General features: G+C 41.3%; 1 protein-coding gene across 3 annotated transcripts in view; it reads left to right on the top strand.

Moving 5' to 3' along the window:
* The window catches only part of RUSC2 (RUN and SH3 domain containing 2), a 111,692-nt gene that overhangs the window by 51,354 nt on the left and 36,674 nt on the right, over positions 1-23,664 (top strand). Inside the window, exon 1 of one of the 3 annotated variants that reach the window (XM_043979407.1) lies at positions 5,954-6,538. The exons of the other annotated variants lie outside the window; for them this stretch is intronic. The gene's annotated coding sequence lies outside the window, so the exon portion shown is untranslated. Of the gene's footprint in view, positions 1-5,953; positions 6,539-23,664 lie in introns of those variants that run through there. 3 annotated transcript variants of the gene reach the window in all.

The raw sequence follows: 23,664 nt of genomic DNA, 5'->3' as shown, positions 1-23,664 counted from the left end.
ACAATATGTTTATACCCTGACTAGACCAAGAAAACAAACAAAACAAAAGAAAAATCTACCTCTTCACTTGAGTGTATTTTCTCAGCTTTTTAGGCAAAGTCTGTACAAATCCTACTGCTAAATGCGGAATCTGCTGAGGTTTAGGATACTAGTCAGTGTCCTGGGGCCCATAGATAAGAGAGAAGAGGTTAGGGGCAAGCTCCTCCATACTGGGAAGCACTGAGAACTTCCCTAGAGCAAGCAAAGGGAGAAATTTCCTTTTCTTAAATATTTCCAGCTTTTGAATAAGCACAGGTGTCCCTTAAGGCTTATTCTGGTGCTGTTTTTCTCCTCACTACACACTCTCTCTTGGTGTCCTTATCACTAATGATTACCTCTCAAATCTATATATTCAGGGGCAGCTAGGTGGTGAAGAGGATAAAGCATGGGCCCTGGATTCAGTAGGACCTGAGTTCAAATCCGGCCTCAGACACTTGACACATGTGACCCTGTGTGACCCCGGGCAGGTCACTTAACCCTCATTGCCCCCCCCCCCATATATATTCAGTCTTAATCTGTCTCCTAAAGTCCAGTCCCATAATACTGACATCCAATCCAGTGGGGACAGTGGATAGCTCCACTTGGATAACTCCATAGCTCAATTCCACATAGCCAAAACAGTATCTTTTGCTCTAAACCTGCATCTTCCTCCTATTTATTAAGGGCCTACTACGTGCAAAGCACTGGGGTGACAAAAACAAGTCTCCGTCCTCTAGAAGCTTACATTTTGCTGAGGGGTGGGATGGAGTGTAGTATTATACAAGTAAGTAAAAATAAAGGGGCAGATTGTACCTGACAAGTGAAAGATGGCACCTGAGCTGATCTTTGAAGTCAAGGATTCTTATCAGCAAAGGTGAGAGAGAAGAAAGAATCTTGCAGGGAAATGCAAACAGGCAAGAGAGGAACTGCTCAGGAAACAACTTCTCCATTACTATAGAGCAGGGCTTCTCCCCCCCCCCCCCCCGCCCCCCCCCCCCCCCCCCGCACAATCTTAATAGTATTTTTTTTTTCAGTTACACGTAAAGATATTTTTCAACATTCGTGGTTTTTTTTCAACATTCGTTTTTATAAGATTCCGAGTTCTAAATTTTTCTCCCGGGGGCAGCTAGGTGGTTCAGTGGATAGAGCACTGGAGTCAGGAGTACCTGAGATCAAATCCGGCCTCAGACACTTAACACTTACTAGCTGTGTGACCCTGGGCAAGTCAATTAACCCCAATTGCCTCACTAAAAAACAAAACAAAACAAATTTTACTCCCTCCTTCCCTTCCCTCCCCCCTCCCAAAGAGATATAGGTTATACATTACAATCACATTAAACATATTTCTACATTAGTCATGTTGTGAAAGAAAGAAAGAAAGAAAGAAAGAAAGAAAGAAAGAAAGAAAGAAAGAAAGAAAGAAAGAAAGAAAGAAAGAAAACAAGAAAACAAGAAAACAAGAAAACAAGAAAACAAGAAAACAAGAAAAGTAAAAATAGTGTGGTTCAATCTGCATGCAGATTCCACAGTTCTTTTTCTGGATGTGGAGAGCATTTTCCATTATGTCAGTCTTTTGGAATTGTCTTAGATCCTTATGTTGCTGAGAAGAGCTAAGTCTATCACAGCTCATCACACAGTGTTGCTGTTATTGTGTACAATGTTCTCCTGGTTCTGCTCACTTCACTCAGCATCAGTCCACTTAAGTCTTTCTAGGTTTTTCTGAAATCTGCCTGTTCATCATTTCTTATAGCACAATAATATTCCATTACATTCCATATGTGATCCCTTTTCACCTAAAAAATTTTTGCATGACTCTGGGTGTATGGGTATATAAAATAAGTATACAAATCAAACATTTACTGCCCAATTTTTGTGGTCCCCATATTCAGTTACTTGACCCCAGTTTAAGAAGCTGGGCTATAGAGAGCATTACAGTCTTCCCAGTCAGGTAAGTAATGACCCTAGAGTCAGTCTCTATTCTTCCAACTACCACCTCATCTACCATATGCAAGGTCTTACTGATTCTACTTCCACAACATCTCCCATCTATGCCCTTCTCTCTGTTTATATATCCACGACCCACTACTTCAGCCAGCTATTGTGTTAACCTCATAATTTGTTTTCTGGTTTCCAGTTTCTCATCTCTCTTCCACATCCCAGCTCAGAAGCCTTCATTAGCCTCTGATATTTGAGTCCCTCTATAGATTGGCTACAGCCAACTCTATCTTATATTTACTCCCCTTCAGAACACACTGAATGTTTTAGCCAAACTGCACTACAAATTGTAGTTCAAACTTGAAATTTCATCTCCTGTATGTGTGCATTTGTAAAAGCTATCTTCTAAAGTGTCCTTTCTCATCATCCCTGCCTCATAGAATCCTTGTCTTCCTTCTAGGTTCAACTCAGAAGTCACCTCAGTTAAGCCTTCCTTTATATATCTAACGGTTAATGTCCTTCTCCTCTTTAAATTATATTGAATTGATTTGTACATAGATTGTTATCCATCTCCCAGAAGAATATAAATTCTGTGTGTGTGTGTGTGTGTGTGTGTGTGTGTGTTTGTAGTCCCAACAAATAAGTTTTTGGGTTTTTTTGTTTGTTGTTTTTTTTTTTTGGTGAGATAATTGGGGTTAAGTGACTTGCCCAAGGTCACACAGCTAGTTAAGTGTCAAGTGTCTGAGGTCAGATTTGAACTCAGGTCCTCCTGAATCCAGAGCTGGTGCTCTATCTACTGTGCCACCTAGCTGCCCCTAGCAAATAAGTTTTTGGCATAATGTTTGTTGAAATGAAATTTTGTTACCCTTCAGTAGGTGTGATTAAGTTGTACTAGGGTTATAAATATGCAAATACCTAAGAGACTCTCCAAACCAGAGATAGACCATGACAGGATCCCTTCTGAAGAGGCCTGAGAATCCCAAGGAAGAGAGCTAATCTCCTAGCAAGCTACCACTATTGTTTGAAAGAAAGCACCTGCCTTGGTAGATCAGGCCTCTCTTCCCTCATCCACCTGAAATGTGCACAGGTGTTATAGCCAGCCCTGCTTGTCTTAATGTTTGACTACAACTCATCTGGACAACAGTCCTAGGAGGTTGATGAGTTGTTGCTTTTTAGTGATGGGGAAACTAGGGCATGGATAGTTCTCAGAATCCAAGCCCCCACCTTCTTCCCCTCCCTCCCCCCAACAGAGGCTAGAGGCACAGCCAACAATGAAATCAAAGCTCCTGCCTTGTAGACTAGTGCTCTTACTGCTGGGCACTATGCCTCTTCCTAGGCATGGCTAGCATCCAGGCAGAAATAAGATCAAACCTACATCTCTACAGAAGTTTGGTTGTTTCTGAGGTTATATTGTTTTTCCTATGGCTTGAAAGTCAGAAAATCTTCATGGAGTGCCTGCCCTTATTCCCCTCAGACTACTCCAGTTCTTGGCTTGTTGCTTCTATCCTGGTGGTGAGTCAGCTGTGGGTGGAAAGCCCAGGAGTCACCACTGATGTGCTCATGGCTGCATTCCTGCCTGGTGTGCTGTGCATTTTTATCATTCCCCAGGAGCCCTGTGTCCACAATGTGCATGACTTGTCAGCAGGGCACTCTAGCTTTCAGGACAATAACCCAGCTGCCAGCTGCCCCACAATTTTACCTGGTGGGAATTAAGGGAAGTGTGTTTGACAGGGAGCTTCAATACTTTGACATGGTGGGCTGAGAAATGTGGGGACCCTGTCTCTGGACCTTGAGGGCAAACAAGTTTTCAGATGTGGGTTCATGGGCCCTGGCTGCCCAGGATGAAGAAACATTGTTCCTCTGTGTTCATTCCCTATATTGTCATTTCTAGATTAAGAGGAGAAAAAGTTGTAGCCAAACAAGTTTGAACAAAATCCAGTATCTTTTATGATGTCCTATAAACATGTTTCCAGTAGATTTTACCCCTTCTTTCTTTAAAATGTCAGCATTCATCATCATGCAACCATGGCTACTTATAGAGCTAACCCTCTATTTTGGCTGGGGACAGTTCCTTAGTCTCTCCCAGTGATCTTTCTATGTAAAAAACAAAGTACCATTTTCTTTTATTTTTTCTAATCAAATCCATAAATATTAATTGAGCAAATAATCCGCATGACTCACAATCACAGCCTTTTAACTAGAGGTCATGGGACTAAAATTCCTCAACAATGACTCTCCAACTGAGGTCTGCCAGAGATCTGATGGCAAAACTTGCTGGGTGCTGAGCCTCAATTCAGCCTCAGACAAGCCGAGTGAGAGTCCTGCCCCTAATCTTCATTACTGCTTCTCATGGGGTATTTACAGAAAGACTCCATTTTCTCTGGAGACCAACTCAGCTGCCCTGGTTCCCAGTGGCCCTGGAAAAGCCCAGGGCTGCTCTTGAAGTAGAAGGCTGCCCTGGATTTGGGCAATAACCTGTAGAACTTGATGGATGCTGACGCCTGAGTGTAAAAATAAACACCTCCCACAGTGTCTTCTCAACTCGTTTGGCATCAGAGCTGCTATTATTAACCTGAAGGCCTCACCAGCAGCTGTGATGGGCAGACAACAGCCTGGACAGGACGCTTCGAGCCAGATTGGGAGTTTGTTGCCTTCCCCTCACACCCGGGGGGGCCTGATTCATGGCCCCAGGAAAAGTGTGGCCAATCCAAGAACATGCTCTACTTCAGGTAATGTCAGAGGTGGGCTTTCCAGCTTTGTCCTTCTCGTCAGAACCCTTATACACCTTGAAAGAGTTCTGGATTTCAGAAAGCCTTATATTATTTGACTAAATAATTATTTGGGGGAGTGGTAGGAGAAGGGATGGAGTGTTACAGGATGATTGACCAACTTTATTTTTAATTTTTATCCCATTGTTCCAAAGCTGGAACTGGGGAGGCAGATAAGAGATGGCATCCTTTCCTGCTGGCACTTAGAAAGGTCCCTCTTCTAAGCCTCTCTTAGTGTTTGAAAAGTGTAGGAACAAAGAGCAGGGTAAAAGAAGAAAATCCTTTCCATTCAGCTTTCTTCTCGTCTTAAACTCCAGCAAACACCAAAATTCAGATTGGGGCCAGACTAGTCCTCATAGACACACTGGGAATGATGATGCTTCCTGTCTCCCACCCCTGAGACTGAAACTTCACTGTGAGAGCCCCACTTCAGCATTGACTTCCAACTATATCGTATAGTCTTTGGGGACCTGAGCATGTACCCTACTTTTATTTGTGTTTTTTTTTTTATTCTTCTGTAGTAGTAGAAGGGAGGTTATTGGAAAATAGATAGGGGACCTCAATGATCACTTGCCAAAAGATGACCCTGAATGAAAGATGCAGAGCTAAGGTGGCAGAAGTCCAGCTACCTGCATTTCCAGCAAGGCACTCTTATCCCTCTATCATTGAGTGGGCTGAGGTAGGTTTAGAAATCTCTTAGGGTAGATGAAGGCAGATAACTTAGTGGATAGAGTTCTGGGCCTGGATTCAGGAAGATCTGAGGTTAAATTCGGCCTCAAACACTCACTAGCAGCGTGACCCTGAGCAAGTTACTATTTGCTTTAGTTCCTCATCTATAAAATGGTGATATACTAGAGAAGGAAATGCCAAACCAACCCAGTATCTTTGCCAAGAAAACCCAGTCCATGGGGTCATGAAGAATCTAACCAGACTGAATAAAAACAAAGGGTAGATAAGGGGGGTAAAAAAACCAAAACTTGTCCCCACAATGCAATTGGGAAAGGGCTTTGACCTGGGAAATGGGTCCTTTTGGCCTTGGGGGCACTGATCCCTTTTCTAAGAGCTTTGGCTGAGTCATCTATCCAGGCAGTCACTGTTGCTGCCATAGGCAGAGAGGCTGGGAGTTGACTCTTGGAGCTGAAGATTGGCTTCTTTTCCCCATCCGGGCATTGTGGACAGTGCTTAGGGAGAGGAGCATGTGAATATGAATGCCAGCAGCTTCTCCCTCCCTGGGCTGCCCCTCCCATCTTTCCTCTTTCTGTAACGGGCTCTGTGTAATCCAATCTAGATTCTTCTGCTAGCCCACTTCACTGCGCATCTGTGGCCCTTTATTTACAGCAGAGCTTCTCGTGAACCAATTGGGCAGCAGCTTGCCAGCCTGCATGCCTCAGTCCACTGCCTAGGGGGAGGGGAAAGAGGGAACACCCCAGCTTTGCTCCCAGGGCCTAGAAGCAGTGGGGAGCAGCAGCAGCAAAACCTCTAGAAGCAAGAGACTAGCCTCTCAGGACAGACTGCCTGAGAAGAGCCTGGCGTGGACAGTTCCTGCCCCACCCATCCCTGCTCCTGCCTGCACCGAGTCAGCTCTGAAAAAGTCAGCCCTGAACCTCTAGAGCAAGCTTAGCTCTGCCTCTCAGCTCACACCCTTGGGAAAGGGCTCCTCTTCCTGCAAGGATCCGGGCTTTCTGCAGTTTCCTGCCTCCCAGATCTTCACCTGCAGCTGCCATTAAGAGGCTCCATTTCTTCATCCTTCGAGCCTGGCTTCCCCCTGCATTCTCCATCCTTACCTCAGAAGAAAACATCCTAGGGCCAGACTCAAGGTAGGCCCTGACAAAATTTTCTAAGGTTTAAGTCCCGGTGGCCCTGCTCTTCCCTGGAGCAGGGAGACTTATCAGAGCTCTGTTTATAATTATGGTAGTTAGAAACTAAGGTACCTGGGAATGTAGGTTATTGTTAAGCGGGAACGGGGGGGGGGGGGTAGGGTGGGGAGGAGGATTCATTCTCTGCTTGTGGAGTCTTTCTTTTTGGCTCTTGGTTTTAGTGTGGTTCAATATAGAATCTTAGAGCTCCGAAGGACCTCCTGAGGTCATCTGACCCCAGGCAGGAACTGCTAAATGAACTACAGAAGGTCCGAAATCCACTGGCTGCCTAAAGCTGGGGAAAATAGTTGGTGTTTTCTAACCAGCAGCACTATGGAGAGGGAAGTAACAGTCTCTGTAGTGACCGGAATGATTGCCCTTGGGCAGAGGTTGTCTGGTAGTGGTTAGGAAATCTGGGTTTAATCTGCCTTTTATGGAGATAAAAAGAAAAGAATAACGCCCCAAACCAGTCTCTGACTTCTAACTCATTCTTGCCTCAGTTGAAATGCAAAATAGCAGCTCCATCCATCCATTTCCAGCCTGGAGGCCAAAGGTTTAGGGGACACTGGGCCTAGATGCTGGCTCTCACCGGTTCTCATCACCGCCTTCATGATTGTGATTTTAATGAACTGTTCTTTGCCTTCCTCAAGGAACTTGGTCAGTTTTTTGTAGTCACTGTGGCTGGGTGTTGAGGAGAAAGTGCTGAATTTATAATATGGAATTTTGTTGCTCTGGGCAATAAGCAAAGGACACTTCATTGAGAGAAGCATCCTATTCGACCTCATGGGCAATGTTGAGTAGTTTAGGGGCAAGCTTCTGTGGTGTTGTGTTTAGCTCTTTAGAGAGGGCTTTTAGTCAAACATTGACCTTCCCTATGAGCCCTTTGAGAGCCTTTGGATAGTAAATGAAAGGAAGTTATTTTGCAGATAAATAGCTAAACTAGCTGTGATCCTATGATTCTAAGAGCAGTAGAATATGTAGGAAGCAGCTGGGTGTGGGTGGGCTGGTCCTTTAGGCTAAGGGATCTCATTGCACATTCTCAGCATGCTGGCCTCAGATTTGAGTCCAAAATAACAACATGCTAGTTGGGTCCCTGGGGTCATTGCTGCAGCAGCTCCCTTCTACAGGGAGCAGCTTCTTCCCAGCTAAGGCCTTGTTCACTGCCTTGGGTGGGAGAGCTTAGACTGTCATCACCAGGTGCCCTTAGGTACCTAATAGGTGATTTCTTTTGTTCCCCACTTGTAACCTAACCCTCAGACAATCTTAGAATCCAGTTGTTTACCAACAACGCCTTAGCCCCCAAAAGTCTGTCACTTCATATTTCCCTCCCACTCCAAGGTTCTAAGGTTATATGTGCAGGCTTATTAGGATATGAAAGGGCTTTTGGTCTGGTTTTCAGTCGCTAGTCAAGAAGGCAAATCTTTCTTTTGAGAGAGTCAGCAAAACAGTGAATGATTGCTCTGAGATCATACCACACCCTAGGTTTCAGACTTCAACAAGATTGGACTGAGGTGCCTGCTTTTTGTCCAGTTCTGTGCACCAGTAGATCCATTAGAAGCTGTCAAATGTCAAGTGGCCAATCACAAGGAGAATTAGCCCTAAACTGGTGGAATAAGCACTTGCCTTTTGTCTGATTTCCAGACCTTGCCAGCACCAATTTCCAGGGAATTTAGAGCTTTCCCTCTCCCTCTCTCTTTCTCTCTCCCTCTCTTGGCAGTCGAGGTTAAGTAACTTGCCCAGGGTCACACAGCTAGTCAGTGTCAAGTGTTTGAGGCTAGATTTGAACTCAGATCCTTCTGACTCCAGGGCCAATGTTCTATCCATTGCACCACCTAGCTACCCCAGGGCTTTCTTTAAACCTCAAAATTGTTATTTCTGATGTACTTTGGAAGGAAAGAGATTGCATGGACTGTTTTCCAAGTGGTAACTGGCCTCTAATGCATATATCAATCAGTAATTTAAAGGAAGCAGTACAGTACAGTAGAAACAACACTGGACTTGGAATTAGGAGACCGGGGTTCATATTCAGACTCTGCCAAGCTACCTGTATAACCCCAATGGATAAAACAGCCTCTCTGGGACCTAGTTTCCTCATCTATAAAATGAAAATATTATATCAAATAATAATAGATAACTTTAAGGTATTCAAAGTCAGTGCCTACTTTGAGTTAGGTCCAATTTAAGTCACTCCTCTTCCATAAAGCCTTTCCTGATCATCCTGACCCACAGCAACCAACACCTCCTCTGAACTATAACCCATATTGCCTGTGCCACTCATGAACAATTTAGTTACTGTAAACTAAATCACAAGGTGTTTGGGGGAGCTCCACAGTGCCTTGCACATTGTAGGAGTCATTAAAGGTTTATTGATTGATGAGAAGACATGATCCCCACCCTCAGGGAACTCCCAATCAAATGGGCAGGGGCAGCTGTATCATGGTTTAAATTGCTTTTTAGTTGGTCGTTTTCCCCCTTGTTGAAGGATTGGTCACTGGGGCTATAAAGACATTAAAGCCAAATAAGGAATGAAATGGAAACTGTCATTCACCCAGAGGTAACATAACCTCCGTCAACATAAAGAGAAATTTTGTCCACTAGTTTGAAATGTGAACATCCACCATAGTCCTTCTCCCCAAAAGGTAAGAGGAAGAATAGTGTTTGTCAAGCCAAAGGCAAGTGAACTGGTGAGATATGAGATGCTGCTTGCTTTCTCCTGAATAGTTTGGAGTTGGCCCATGTGGGGTCCCAGCTTTCTGATGGATGTGTAGGAATCACAATTCAAACTTTCCTCATCTCTTCTTCACTCTGTGTCTGGATCTAGCCATCTTCATGCCATCCAGGTTTATTTAGCTGGGGCTTTCTGTACTAGTCTTCATTCTCAAAGCACAAATTTCTATTCCTTGTTCTTAAAATATCATGCAGTACCAGAGCAACCCACTCATTTCCAAAGTAAACTTTCCTTCCTCTGATATACCTAAGAGCACTTTCATCTTGACCTTTCTTTGATTCTTTTACCATTAAAATGTTCTTTTTCGGGGCAGCTAGGTGGCACAGTGGATAAAGCACAGGCCCTGAATTCAGGAGGACCTGAGTTCAAATCCGGCCTCAGACACTTAACATTTCCTAGCTGTGTGACCCTGGGCAAGTCACTCAACCCCCATTGCCCTGCAAAACCCCCCCCAAAAAACACAAAAACAAAACAAAACAAAATGTTCCTTTTCCCAAACATACTGTCATTTTGGTAAATTAACCAAAAAAATTTTCTAGATTTTCCCTACCCTTTGTGGATAATCAAGTAGCATATCCTTTTGAATGGAAAAGACATCACTTAGCTCTAGTAAATTTGTTGCACCAAAAAGTGGGTGGCTTTAATCTGTGCGGTGTGCTCTGTTGTCCTCAAAGGTCCTTGGCAACCCCAGAGAAACTTCTAAGGCCTCAGGTTATAAGAGGCCTAGCCAACAAACACTGTCTTGCAATTTTCTCCCTACGCTGTACACTTTAATTAGTGTTATTCCTGGCTCTCTCTTCCTACCCCATCCCTAACATGGCTTCTTTAAGCTACAGAATACAACCCTGGATTCAGGATTCTCACTTAAACCCTAACCAGAGTCTCCTGAGAGAGAGAATGACCTCTTTTTTTTTTTTTTACAAGCCTTAGTATTATTTATACTCCCCATATCAGGCTATTACTCATCTATGACCTATAGACATTTTTCTGTCATTAAACAGTCATTACTATCATTGTCATTAACATCTCAAAATATTTATGTTCCCATCACTGCGCATCTGCTCTACTATGCTATATTATGATATAATCTTTATATGACTAAATAACAAGGTCATAGCCCCCTAACCTTATGAAATTTACTAGCTTAGTTTAAAAGAGTCAAGTCAGTATTGAGTACCTTCTAGAAGTTCAACAAAGATAATAATAGCCACTAAATATTAAAAAATTTAAAAGGCTTTCTTTGCTATTTAGAGGCAATTTTATGGAATATAGTTTTTCCTGCTTTATAGTATTGGTAGGGAAAATATAAATCCATGCTTACATAGCGCCTTAACATTTGCAAAGCACTTTTCTTACAACAAATATATGGGGTAGGTAGTACAAATGATATTATCACTCTTTTACATATAAGGAAATAGACCCTGGGAAATTAATATTATTTGTTGTTGAGTCATTTTAGTCATAGCCTAGTCTTTGGGGTTTTCTTGGCAAAGAGACTGGAGCGATTTGCTATTTACTTCTCCAGCTCCTTTTATGGATGAGGAAACTGAGGCAAACAGAGTTAAGTCACTTGCCCAGGGTCACACAGCTAGTAAGTGTCTAAGGCAGGATTTAAACTCATGAAGATGAGTCTTCCTGATTCCAAGCCCAGTCCTTTATCCAAAAGCTAGTTAATGTCCAAGTTGAAATTCAAATTCAGATCTCCTGATTCTAGGGACAAGTGTTTATGCCACTACACTGTGCTGACTTACAGTAACTAAGAAAAAAAGCAGGAAAGTTTGGTGGAAATCAGGAGAGAGAAGAAGTAGAAAAACAACAGATTGACTACTTGGTCCATTTAATGATGGGGACATACTCTGAGCACTGCATTAATATCTTGGGTGTGGCCCATGGGTCTCTTAGGGCAGCTTTATTTCCTGATCAATTTGAGCTTTGGGAAGACTAAAAATTGTTATCTGGCCCCAATTGACGCTTGCATTTCTTTAGAGATCAGAAGGGGAATAAGACATTTTGTCTCATTAACCTTTCTAGTTCTGGTCCAAACTGGAAAGCAGGTTTGAGTAGGAACAGATGGAGGATTACCTGTGGTTTGATAATATAGGCCAAGAAGAGACCATGTTCTCTCAGTTTTACCATGATCAGAAAGAACTGTGCATCCCTAAGACCAGAAATGGCCCAAGGTTCATAGGATCAAAATTGGTCCAGATACTCAGGGAACAAGGATCTCCAGATCTCCCAAAGACCGTAGTTAGCCATCTCTGACCCAAAGTGGCCATGAAATAAAGAAAGATTCCATTCATTGTTATCCACAGGGTGAATTTTAATACTGGCCCCTATCTCATGAGTATATGCACCTTTCTCCAGGATTAGGAAATGTGAGGTCTCACAGTAATGAGATATTTTTTAAAGGGAAACTTGTTTCCTACACAGAGAGCCATTGTGTCATCTGGGGACTATGCCAGACAGTGTTGCTTATTTGAGAGAAGCAGTCACATTTCCTAGAGTGACTGCACACATACGATAGAAGTGCTCCAGTCAATTAATCCCAGGGGGTCTTTTTGCTGACCACACTACTACCTTCTTGGATTCCAGGACATCAGCCTTCATAGTCCTCCTGGACAAAGGACAGAGTGATATTGTAGTCCTATAGCTGAGAAAAGCTCCTGGGGAAAAGCCCAAACTACTCCCTGACCCAGAGGCTAGAAAATGGAGAAAAAGGGGCAGTGGGGACCAGGGAAGAATAAAGAAAATACCAGAGCTATCATTACATGGCCATGACTCATGGCAGTCATTGGTGGGAATAAATGACAGAAGTAGATTGTCTAGTGATACAGCTCTCTTACCACCTTCCTCTAAAAGTAACACCAGAAGGCCCCTACATGAAGGAGAAGACTGTGGGTAGAGAAAACCTATGAGAAGATTCTTAGAAGGAAAGAGAAAGAGCATGATATAATGGAAAGAGTTATGGGCTTTCAGTCAGGAGGATCTAGGTTCACATCCTGCCTCTAACACTTACTAGCTGTGTGACCCTGGGCAAGTCACTTAATCCCAATTGCCTCACTAAAAAAAAAAAAAAAGAATACTGGTTCTGGATCTGACCTAGATTCAGCTCCTTCCTCTGAAGTGTCACCTGTGTGACCCTGAATGAGTAATTTAACCTCTCTGAGACTGTTTTCTCATAAAATGAGGGGATTACACTAGGTGACCTCCTAGGTCCCTTTCAGCTCTAAATTCTGTGACCCTGGGCAAGTCATTAAAGCTCCCTGAACCACAGTTTCTTCATATCTTTACAGGGTTATCCTAAGGATCAGAGGAGATTATGTAATGTGCCCTGAAAACCTTAAAAGCTATATGAATGTTAGCTGCTATTACTTTATTTCCTAAAAACTTCTTTGAAGCCTTCTGTGCATCTTCAGTTCACTTCCCTGAATGTTGATCTATATGGCCTGAATGACCTGCTTGGCCTGACGTTCAGCAGCAGCACTTAACATTTGTTCAGCTTCTATTCTGTGCAAAGAAGATTCGGTGACGTAAGATATGGTCACTGTCCTCACAGGGCCTAACAAACCTTGTTGGAAATACAGTATATACCATAATAATTTCCAAATACAAATAAGTACAAATAAGCGTTAAGGGATTTAAGGTAAAATAATCAGTGAATGTTAATAGGGAACTCTGGAGGAGGTGAGATCTAGCAAGGATGGGGGAGGACCTTGAAAGAAAGCTAGGACTTAGACAAGTAGAAAAAAAGAGGGAAGGCAACAATTTAGACAAAATAGTATAAGCAAAGGCATAGAGACCAGAATGCATATGATGTGTATGTATGATAGTAAGTAAGTAGATTAGTTTAGGTGCATGTAAAGTATCAGAACATACAGGAGTAGTAGAATATAAGGTTTAAGAAGAAGATCAGAGCCATGAATGCCAATGTTAAGAACACAAAATTTTCAGATCAATATGGCTTGTGTATAGTATGAATTTGAAGACGAATGACAGAGACAGAGACCAGTTAGAAAACTAATGCTACTACAGTAATACAGGTATAAAGACCAGACTTAAGATAGTCACAGGGAAAATGTAAAGGAAAGGATGAATAGAAAGCTATTATAAAGGAGAAATGGAGACGACTTGGTAATGGACCCTGTGTGTGGGTAAGGAAAAATAGAAGTCAGAGATGACTGGTTTAAGATTAAGTGACTGGAAGAATGATATAACCATTGACCAAAATAAAAATGCCCAGAAAGGAGACAAGGTTTGGGGGAAGAGGGGGGGAGTGATGGATTCCATTTTGGACAAGTTGACTTTGAGATGCTAAGTGAGGCCAGTCTGGTGATTTAGGCTCCAAGTTAGAATAGTGAGGCACTTATTTGAAAGGGTAGGTAGGGAGAGTGCAGCTAGGGGGATCAGTGGATAGAGTGTCAGGCCTAGAGTCAGGAAATTCATCATCTTGAGTTCAAATCCATTCTTAGACACTTACTAGCTATGTGATCCTGAGCAAATCACCCAACCTATTAACCTGTTGAGTAAAATGTATTTCTGTACCCAACTCTTTGTGTCTGTGTGTGTATTCTTCCTCCTTTTGACCAGTTCAAATGAGAGTGAGGTTCAGCTGCATTCCCCTTCCCCAACCTGCTACTTTGTATAGATGTGCACCCTTTTTATGTGAGTTAACTTTCCCTCCTCTTCCTTTCTCTCTTCTCCCCCTTAATGTATTCCTCTTCCCTTCTCTTTCTGTTCCTTTCTTAAGATAATCAATACATAACAGAACTACTCCCAGGCCTTGTTTAGTGAGACTCTATTTAAACCCTAATGAAGATAGGGTTCAGAGAGGACTCATGTATCATATTGTATCCCCATATTTAAATGTAAGCATTTTATCTTTTAGTCTTTTATCATGTTCATTCATGTTTACCATTTTATATTTCTATCACTACTGTGTTTGAACTTCAGTATTTCCCTGATCAGGAATGCTTGAAAGTCTTCTGTTTCATTAAACATCCCTTTTCCCCCTGTAGAATTATACTCAATTTTGCTTGTTGAATTATTCTTGGCTGTAAGCCTATGTCCATTGCCTTCTGGAATATCATATTCCAAGTTCTCCACTTCCATACAGTGGTGACTGCTAAATCACATGTGACCCTGATTGTGGCTCCAAGGTACTTGAAGTCATTTTTTCTGGCTATTTGTAGCATTTTTACTTTGACCTAGATTTTGGCTATGATGTTCCTAAGAGTTTTCGTTTGGGGATTTCTTAAAGAATGGTGACTGGTAGATTCTTTCAATTTCCACTATGTCCTCTGGTTTTAAGAGATCTAGGATCTGCTTTTGATCGTGGTGTTCAGATGATTCTGTGTGTGTGTGTGTGTGTGTGTGTGTGTGTGTGTGTGTGTGTGTGTGGCAATTGGGGTTAAGTGACTTGCCCAGGGTCACACAGCTAGTAAGTGTTAAGTGTCTGGGGCTGGATTTGAACTCAGGTCCTCCTGAATCCAGGGCTGGTGATCTATCCACTGCGCCACCTAGCTGCCCCTCAGATGATTCTTAATCCAGTGATTCTTAATATTTTTTTTCCTTGATATCTTTCCAGGTCTGTTGGTTTTGCTTTGTTGTATCATGTTGTATCATGAAGTCATTGGCTTCTTTTTGGTTCCTTCTAATTTTCAGGAAGTTTGTTGGTTGGGTAAAATTTCATACATCTTGTACCAAACTGTTAATTCCTTCTCCAGTTCTTTTTTCTATGACTCTCATTTCTTTTCCAACTTTTTCCTTAAGTTACTCTCATTCCATTTATAAAAACATTTTAACTTTTTAAAACTCTTACTTCATCTATTCCAGAAATTCTAGTTGAGTTTGTGCCCAAGATGTGTTTTTCTCAAAGGTTTTACTTATACATTTTTCAGTCATTCTCTTCTTCAGTGTTTGTCTTGAGTGTCCCCTGCCACCATAATAGGAAATTATGATGAAATTCTTTTATTTTTGCTGCACATTCTTCCAACCTACTTCCTGACATCAGACTTGCAGTTAAAGCCAGGCTCTGTAGCACTTCTGGAGGGAAAGCCTGTTTCTATTTTCTGGGAGTATTAAGTATTATAGTACACATATATATATACACACACACATATATATATGTATATATATATTTGTACATATATACATGTGTATATAAAGTATTAAGTATTATGTTATTCCAAGATCTCAAGGAGAGGCTGGGTTCTTGCAAGCTGTCAATCTTCCCCAATTGGATTGATCCAGGGCAGAGTCTAATTGCTACTCCCTGCCTTCCATCTCTGCAAGTTCCTGACCAGGGTTTGGGTCTGAGCAAGAGCAGACTGCTGCTGGATTCCACCCCTATCAGATACTAAAAAGCTCTATTGATTCAAAGTGGCAGAATTGTAGGCTCCCCTTTGGATTGAGATCCCTGCCTTGGTTATTCTTTTTCAGGCTGAGCTAGAAGCGAGACCCTGCTCTGAGTCTGGAGTCTGAGCTATACAGCTGCTGCTGCTGCTGCTGGCTTTTGAACTTCATACTTTTTCATTACACTGGCTCAGGGCTTTTCTATTTGAGAACATGCCTCAATGCACAAAGGCCCCTTCTCATTCCACCCTGGGAGTGGGCAATAAATCTGTCATTTGGCACCTGTTCCCGTTGCAGTGCCCTAGTATGAGTTCAGGAATGGCTCAGTCTGGGTCTGAGACCTCCTGTTTTCCTTGTGTACAATGGACATTATGCTCCTGGACTGACCCTTTCTTCAGGGTCCTCAGACCTCTATCCTTATGCCAAGCTGAGCTAAACAAATGACTCACTGAGACTTTTTCTGGATTTCCCCATCAAAATTCGATCTGGTGCATTTTTTTTGATCTGTTTAAAGGGGTTTGTGGAAGTTCACTGCATAGCTCCTATCACTCTGCCATCTTAGCTCCACCTCCTGTCTTTCACCTTAATATGAGCAAAGGTGCTCCTTTCCTCAGCAATCTTCTCTCCACTTGGAAAAGTAGAGTACCCCAATGGACCCTGGAAGGGTACCCCTAGTAAGTGTCAAGTGTCTGAGGTCAGATTTGAACTCAGGTCTTCCTGAATCCAAGGTCAGTGCTTTATCCATTGTGCCACCTAGCTGCCCCTGTGCACCCTTTTCAAGACACAGTGATTTGAGGATATGGCTTCTAGGCCCCCTGTGGTCCTGTAGTTAGAATAGCCTGAGGTTTAGGTTATAGGGAGACTTATCCTAATAGTCCTTCAAATCTGAGTATAAACATATAAGTGGTTTTGAATAACCAGATGTGGCTGGAGACTGGGGAGAAGGCCTTTCAGGGATATCCTAAATTTGGGCAAGGCATTACTGGCCCAGTCCTGGATGTCTTGATATGTTTACTGACACCCCCACAAACTGATCAATCATCATCATGTCCTCCTTGTGTTTCAAAAATCATACCTAAAACTCTTTATGAGAAAGTATCACTCTCTACCTACCTACCATAGTGGTGGTCATCTTGTCACTTTCCATCATCTGCTAAGTACCTTATTTATGTAGACAACCCTATTTGCCTAGACAGCTGCCCCAAGCTCCCATTCAGACTTCATAACTTGATTTCCCCAGGTTTATATGAGATCTGCCAGTGAAGACCCATAGCTAAAGCCTGACACCATTCAGGTGGGCCTCACCCCCAAAGGCAGTATCTAATTGTATTTGAAACAGACTGGTGAAAGAAAGTGGAGAAGTAGTGAGACGAGACTTTAAATCCAGTCCATCATACCCATTTCTTTTTAAAGTGTCATCTCTTCCTGTTATGGGGGAAATAGGTGGGGGTTTGGGGTAGGGGTACTTAGGAATTTCTCCCTCTTACACACAAATCCAATTAGAATAAAATAATAGTTTATTTAGGTGCTAGGGAAAGGAAACCAAGAGAGATATCCTTGGACTTCTCATGGGGAGAAGGCATGGTACAGAAGCATGGCTCTCTGAGATACCTTACTGTCCGGCAGGAGACAGGCAGATACTTTTATAGAGGTCCGATGGTGGTCCGATGAGGCAGTCATCTGACTGGAAAGTTCCCTTATTGGGGGAGGACCATCCCCTACTGGTGGTGGCTGGGAGAAGTTGGGTGAGGAGTGGGTCTCTCAAGCCATCTCTCTCCCACTCATGCCACAAAGGCAGCAGCCACACCTAATCTTATCTCCCTGAGGGGGTGGGGGAAACTGGAATGAAGGGTGGTGGTGCTAGAGCTAACTCAGTCCTGATCAGGTGCTACTTATTTCTTTAGGTGTTGTGTCTGTCCTTTGGTTTAGTTTCTCAAGGAGAAGGCTCTTTGATTTACCCCAGAAAACTTCTGAGGTACCTCAGGCCCATAAAACTTCCCTTACTTTCTTTTCTTTTTCTTTTTCTTTTTCTTTTTTTTTTTGGTAAGGCAATTGGGGTTAAGTGACTTGCCCAGGGTCACACAGCTAGTAAGTGTTAAGTGTCTGAGGCCAAATTTGAACTCAGGTCCTCCTGAATCCAGGGCTGGTGCTCTATCCACCTAGCTGCCCCCCCATCCCCCACTTTCATTCATTGGGAAACTACAGGAATTTTATTCTAATTCTCCATTTTAACCACCTAAAAAGGAACAAAGGATTGTCCTCATCTGGGGCCTCTAATTAGTTCCACTGACTTTGCAAGTTCCAAGCCAATGAAACTCTACCACTGACAAAACTGAGCTGCCTCCATTGGAACATAAACTCATTAACCATTGTTCTACTGATACATTAGCTTTCTGATTAAACTTCTGCAGTCTCTCTAGTTCCTTGATGGTGAAAATACATAGACCCTCTGAATCCCCTGTGGAGGAAATCACTCCCTGGAACCTAATAATGGGTTAGGCCTAAAACTTTCTTACTACTTGCTCTGTTTCCCAATCCCTTTTTCCTGTTCCTATTTACTGATAACCCTAATCTTGACAGGATTTAACACATTCTCCAGAGAAACTTCTTTGTCAGAGATCTTACCCCCATCTGTGGTTTATCAGTCCCCACACCACTTAGCATTGCCCTCTTTCACTCTGCTCTTACTAGATCCATAAACTGCTTTTCTGCCTTCAAGTTATGGTCCTTAAAGATCCTGAAGTTCATTCATCCTCTGCTTCTTTTTCCTCCTCCTTTATTTATTTATTTTTGTTTGTTTGTTTGTTTGTTTGTTTTGTGGGGCAATGGGGGTTAAGTGACTTGCCCAGGGTCACACGGCTAGTAAGTGTCAAGTGTCTGAGGCCAGATCCAAACTCAGGGCCAGTGCTTTATCCACTGCGCCACCTAGCTGCTCCCCTTTATTTATTTTTAAATAATAATAAATATTTTTATTTAAAGTTTTGAGTTCCAAATTCTATCCCTTCTTCCCTCCCCTCTACCCTCCCTGAGGCTATAAGTAATCAGATATAGGTTATAGATGTACAATTATATAAAACATTACCATATTAGTCATTTTGCATAAGAAAACTTGAATCAAAGAAAAAAATGAAAGTGAAAAACAGCATACTTCAGTCTGTGTTCAATCAACATCAGTTCTTTTTTTGGAGGTGGATAGCATGTTTCATCATTAGTCCTTTGGGATTATCTTGAATCATTGTATTGCTGAGAATAGTTAAGTCATTCACAGTTCTTCATCAAATAATATTGCTGTCACTGTGCACAACATTCTCCTGGTTCTGCTCACTTCACTATACATCAATTCACATAAGTCTTTCCAGGCTTTTCTGAAATCCTCCTGCTTGTCATTTCTTATAGCACAATAATATTCCATCACAATAATATACCACAGCTTGTTTAGCTATTACCCAATTGATGGGCATTCCGTTGATTTCCAATTCTTAGCCACCACAAAAAGAGCTGCTATAAATATTTTTGTACAAAAAGGTCTTTCTCTTTTTTGGGATATGTTTGGGATGTAAACCTAGCATTTGGTATTGCTGGGTCAAAGGGTATGCAGAGTTTTATAGCCCTTTGGGCGTAGTTTCAAATTGGTCTCCAGAATGGTTAAATCAGCTTACAACTCCACCAACAGTGGATTAGTGTCCCAGTTTTCCCACATCCCCTCCAACATCTAATATTTTCCTTTTTTGTTGTATTTGCCACTCTGATATATCCTCTGCTTCTAATTTTTTTGTTGTTGTTCCCTCTGCTTCTAATTGTCCAATTCACAAGGACAATTTCTGTCCATTTTCTTTATGTTGGTAATACAGCTTTTAAAAGTTTATTTACAAGAGTCAAGGAATACTTAATTTTGCTATATTTCTACTTACCTTCTCAAGCTCTTTAAACATCCATCAAGCTAACCCTAAAGGGTAAATGAGAGCTTCCTTCTTACCCTACTAAGAAGGTTCCCTATGTACCTGAAATAATTCTGCAGCAGTCAGATACCAGGGTCCTGTGTATGGACATCCAGTCACTTGAGGATCCTTATCTTCTGTAACAACTTTCCCCTACTTCAAAAAAAGAAAAATTAGCCATGAAATTATTGCAAACATCCCCTGCCAACCACACCAAAAATTCTAGACCAGACTTAACCCAGTCCAGTATTTCAGGCTCAGGACTAAAATGCAATGAGAAACTTAAAGACTACAAAATCAAATAAAGCAATTTTTTTTACTGGTGACAAAGGTTAAAAAAAGATGCAATTTCTAAGAGTTTATTCGGGTTTTTAAAAAACACTAGTTCAAATAATGTGTCTTTTCCCTTCCATTGCTGAGAGGAAAATGACTCCTGCTCAATAATTCTTTGGAATTCAGCGGCAGTGATGTGTCAAAGGCTCATTTATTGTCATTCTTGTGAGAATGATCACCCAGTGTGCAGCTAGTGGGTGCAAAGAATGGAGGCTCGCAGGCCCCGTTTTAACCCTTGGTCCCTAACATGAATGAACCCTCCCCTTTTTCATCATTGGTCAATTTACTCAAGGGTTACAATCTAAGTGCAAAAACTAGCTAATTGAAACACAATATTCCTAACCCTAATTTCCATAATTATTCTTTGGGTTCTTTGCCAATGGGGGAGGTGACACAGGGACATTTCTTCAATCTTCCCTTTTACTGACACAGCCCAGAAGAGGATCTTATTGAGACCAGCTCAAGGGTTCCTTGATCCATGTGATCTTGTTTGCTGGAGGGGAAGGAAGGGGACTGAGACCCTTGTCCTCAAACAGGTCCAGAGGAGTTTAATTTGAATGGTGACTGTTATATCCTTATTAAGAGGAGACCATATTCCATTTCCTCACAATTGCCTAGCATGCTAGGACAGAAAAGGCATTTCTTTGGTGTTTGGGAATTCTGCTAAAACCTCTAACACAAACTTCCCATAAATTAGGCCTTGCCCTAGGTGGCAAGGATACCAGATGGTCACATCTTAAAGGACTAGTCCATCCTTTATTAAACAGGTTCCATTCTTACCACATGGGACATACAGATAGAAATCTCTAACAAGCAATTGAAGTTATGGGACTGAAACTCAAGAGAGAAATCAGGGCTGAAAAGGTATATTTGATAGTCATCTTGATAGAATTGATAACTAGGAAGTAAGTGAAGTCACTAAGGAAGAATACATAGAGAAAAAAGCTAAGGACAGGATCTTTAGGAATGTTTGCATTTATGGGTTATAAAAAGAAAGTGGAACCAAATGAGAAAGATATATAGTACAAATATAGTACAAAAGAATTCACAGGCAAGAGAAAGTTTTAAGAGAGAGTGGTAAATCCCACAGAGAATAAAAATTTCTCAAAGTCCATTGGATAGGTGATTAGGAGGTCATTGCTAATCTTGAAGAGATCATATTCATTAATGGACATTAAAACCATATTGTAGGGGATTAAGGAATGTGTCTATCCTTGGGGATGATTCTGGACAGCTCTTATCAAAATGTTGAAGAGAAGGGGAGAGAGATCTGCTTGTTCAGGGTCTTTGTGTCTCCAGGACCAGCAGTCAATTTAATTCTGAGTCTTGATTCCTGTGAGGTCCCTATATACCCCGCCTCTTACCTCCCTACAACACTTAGCCTATCCTGGTGCAAGCTCCCTGAAGTGTTTATGCCATTTCATGCTTCTCTTATCCCAGTTACTAGTGATCTCACTGATTGAGCTACCTCTCAGCAACCTGCCTTCCAACTTACATCTTGACTAATTTGACTCTTCTGTCCCTTTGTCTTACATTGGCACTAAGAATTGCTGTTAACTCCTCCAAAGACTCCTGTCCCAATTGATCTCTTACCTACCCAGGTCTCTCCCAAAAAGCTAGAAGAGAAATGTCATCTTTTGTAGAATATGGTTTGCAAGTCTGCCTTATGTACTTATCATATCTTTATCCTGGATGCCCTTGATGCAAATATAGATGATAATTTTTTAAATGGGAATTGAAAAAGTAGGCATGCATATTAGTAATTATTGATGTTTTGTCAGTTGCTTGATTTGGATCAATAAGGTCTGAGTTTTGGAGGGTTTTTTTTTTTTCCCATGCCTTCAATATTCTTTCCCATTTCAGATACCTTGACAATAGATTTCTCAAGGCCCTCAAATCTGTGTCACTTCTAACATGGGTTTCTTCTCTAATCCAACTGCTTTTTCTACCTTTTTTTTCTTCAGTGTCGTGTCTACTTTCTCAGACAATCATCTGAGATTGACATTACAGTACAAATGTGGTATCTTCACTGTCTTGATAAAAAAAGATTGTTATAAAAATCTATAGATCTTTTCTATTTTTTAATCTGTGGGCCTCCTTCCAATTTCATCCTCACATGCCTTCAAAATGACTTTGCTTAGTTGGGTCTCTTGCCTAGTTTTCCTTAAACTTATTTCCCCCTACATTGCTTCTGTCATTTCTGCTTATTTCATTGTTTTACAAACAAGTTTATATTCTATACCAGTGTTATGCTTGGCTGCCATATTTCATCTCTTGGTTAGGTAGTATGTTTGCTGACTGAGACAGTTTCTGGTCTCTTTTGGTCTCAGTATAACAATTGGTTTACATCAGTTAATTGCTGTTAACTAGTGTCAAAGTTCATTCCTCCGTTCAGTTCCATTTTTCCAACATCAATAACCTTTTAAAAGATCAAGTTAGAATTTTAATTGCATATCTTTTTCTCATTTTATTCTTTTCTCAGGATTTATATTAATTTTGATCCTTGCTCTAACTATAAACAGACCATTGTTTCAGGAATGACTCCTGTATCCAATGATAAGTAGTTTCTTATCTGATAAAATATAATTAAATTCCTTTTTGTGATATTATTTGGTGTTCAGCAAGTTCAGCATCCTCCAACTCTGTTCTCAAAAAAACATTTTATAACATATAGATATACAGCTTTGCTGTAGTCTGTAAGCTTTTGTCTTAAATTTCTAATGTGTTTTTTACCATCCTTCCCTATGCTCACCTTTGCATTGAAGTCTCTATGTAAGGAAATAGAATTTCTGTATGTTCAGTCTCTGTAACAGATATCAGTATATAAACTGTTATTGTTGCTGTTGTTGTTGTTGTTGTTATTTTGCAGGACAATGAGGGTTAAGTAACTTGTCCAGGGTTACACAGCTAGTGTCAAGTGTCTGAGAACAGATTTGAACTCAGGTCTCCCTGAATCCAGGGCCAGTGCTCTATCTACTTCACCACCTACCTGCCCCCTGTAATTATTTTCATAGTGATATGATGAGTACTTTCTCATGGGCATGATAATACAAGACGATCAAGTATCCATGAAATTTTTAAAAATATACTTCATTTATTTATTTTAACATTCATTTTTTAAAAAATTTGAGTTCCAAATTCTTTCCTTTCCTCCAACTCTTTCCCTATCCATTAAGAAGACAAGTAATATATCAGTTATATATGTGAAGTCATGCAAAATATATTTCCATATTAGCCATATTGCAACAAAAAAAAAGCATGAAAAATAAAGTGGAAAAGTATGTTTCAATTTGCACTCAAAGAGCACATCAGGTTCACATCAGTTCTCTCTTTGGATATAGATAGCATTTTTCTTCATGACTCCTTTGGAATTATCATGGATCACTGTACTGATCAGAGTAGCTAAGTCTTTCACAGTTGATCATTGTCACACTATTGTTATTGTGTACATTGTTCTCTTGGTCATACTCACTTCACTTTGCAACAAAGTCTTCTCATGATTTTTTCTGAAACCATTCCCATGGCTTATAGTCTAATAGTATTCCATCACAATCATATGCCACAACTTGTTCAGCTATTCCTCAATTGATGGGCACCCCCTCAATTTTCAATTCTTTGTCTCCACAAAAAGAGCTGCTATAAATATTTGTGTATGTATATAGATCCTTTTCCTTTTATCTCTTTGGAGTACAAACCTAGTAGTGTCATTGCTGGGTCAAAGGGTATGCAGAGTTTAA

The sequence above is a fragment of the Dromiciops gliroides genome, chromosome 1 (genome assembly GCF_019393635.1).
Source record: "Dromiciops gliroides isolate mDroGli1 chromosome 1, mDroGli1.pri, whole genome shotgun sequence".
Classification (NCBI taxonomy): Eukaryota; Metazoa; Chordata; class Mammalia; order Microbiotheria; family Microbiotheriidae; genus Dromiciops; species Dromiciops gliroides.
Note: the sequence above shows the minus strand (reverse complement) of the source record. Positions and strands in the feature narration are given on the sequence as shown.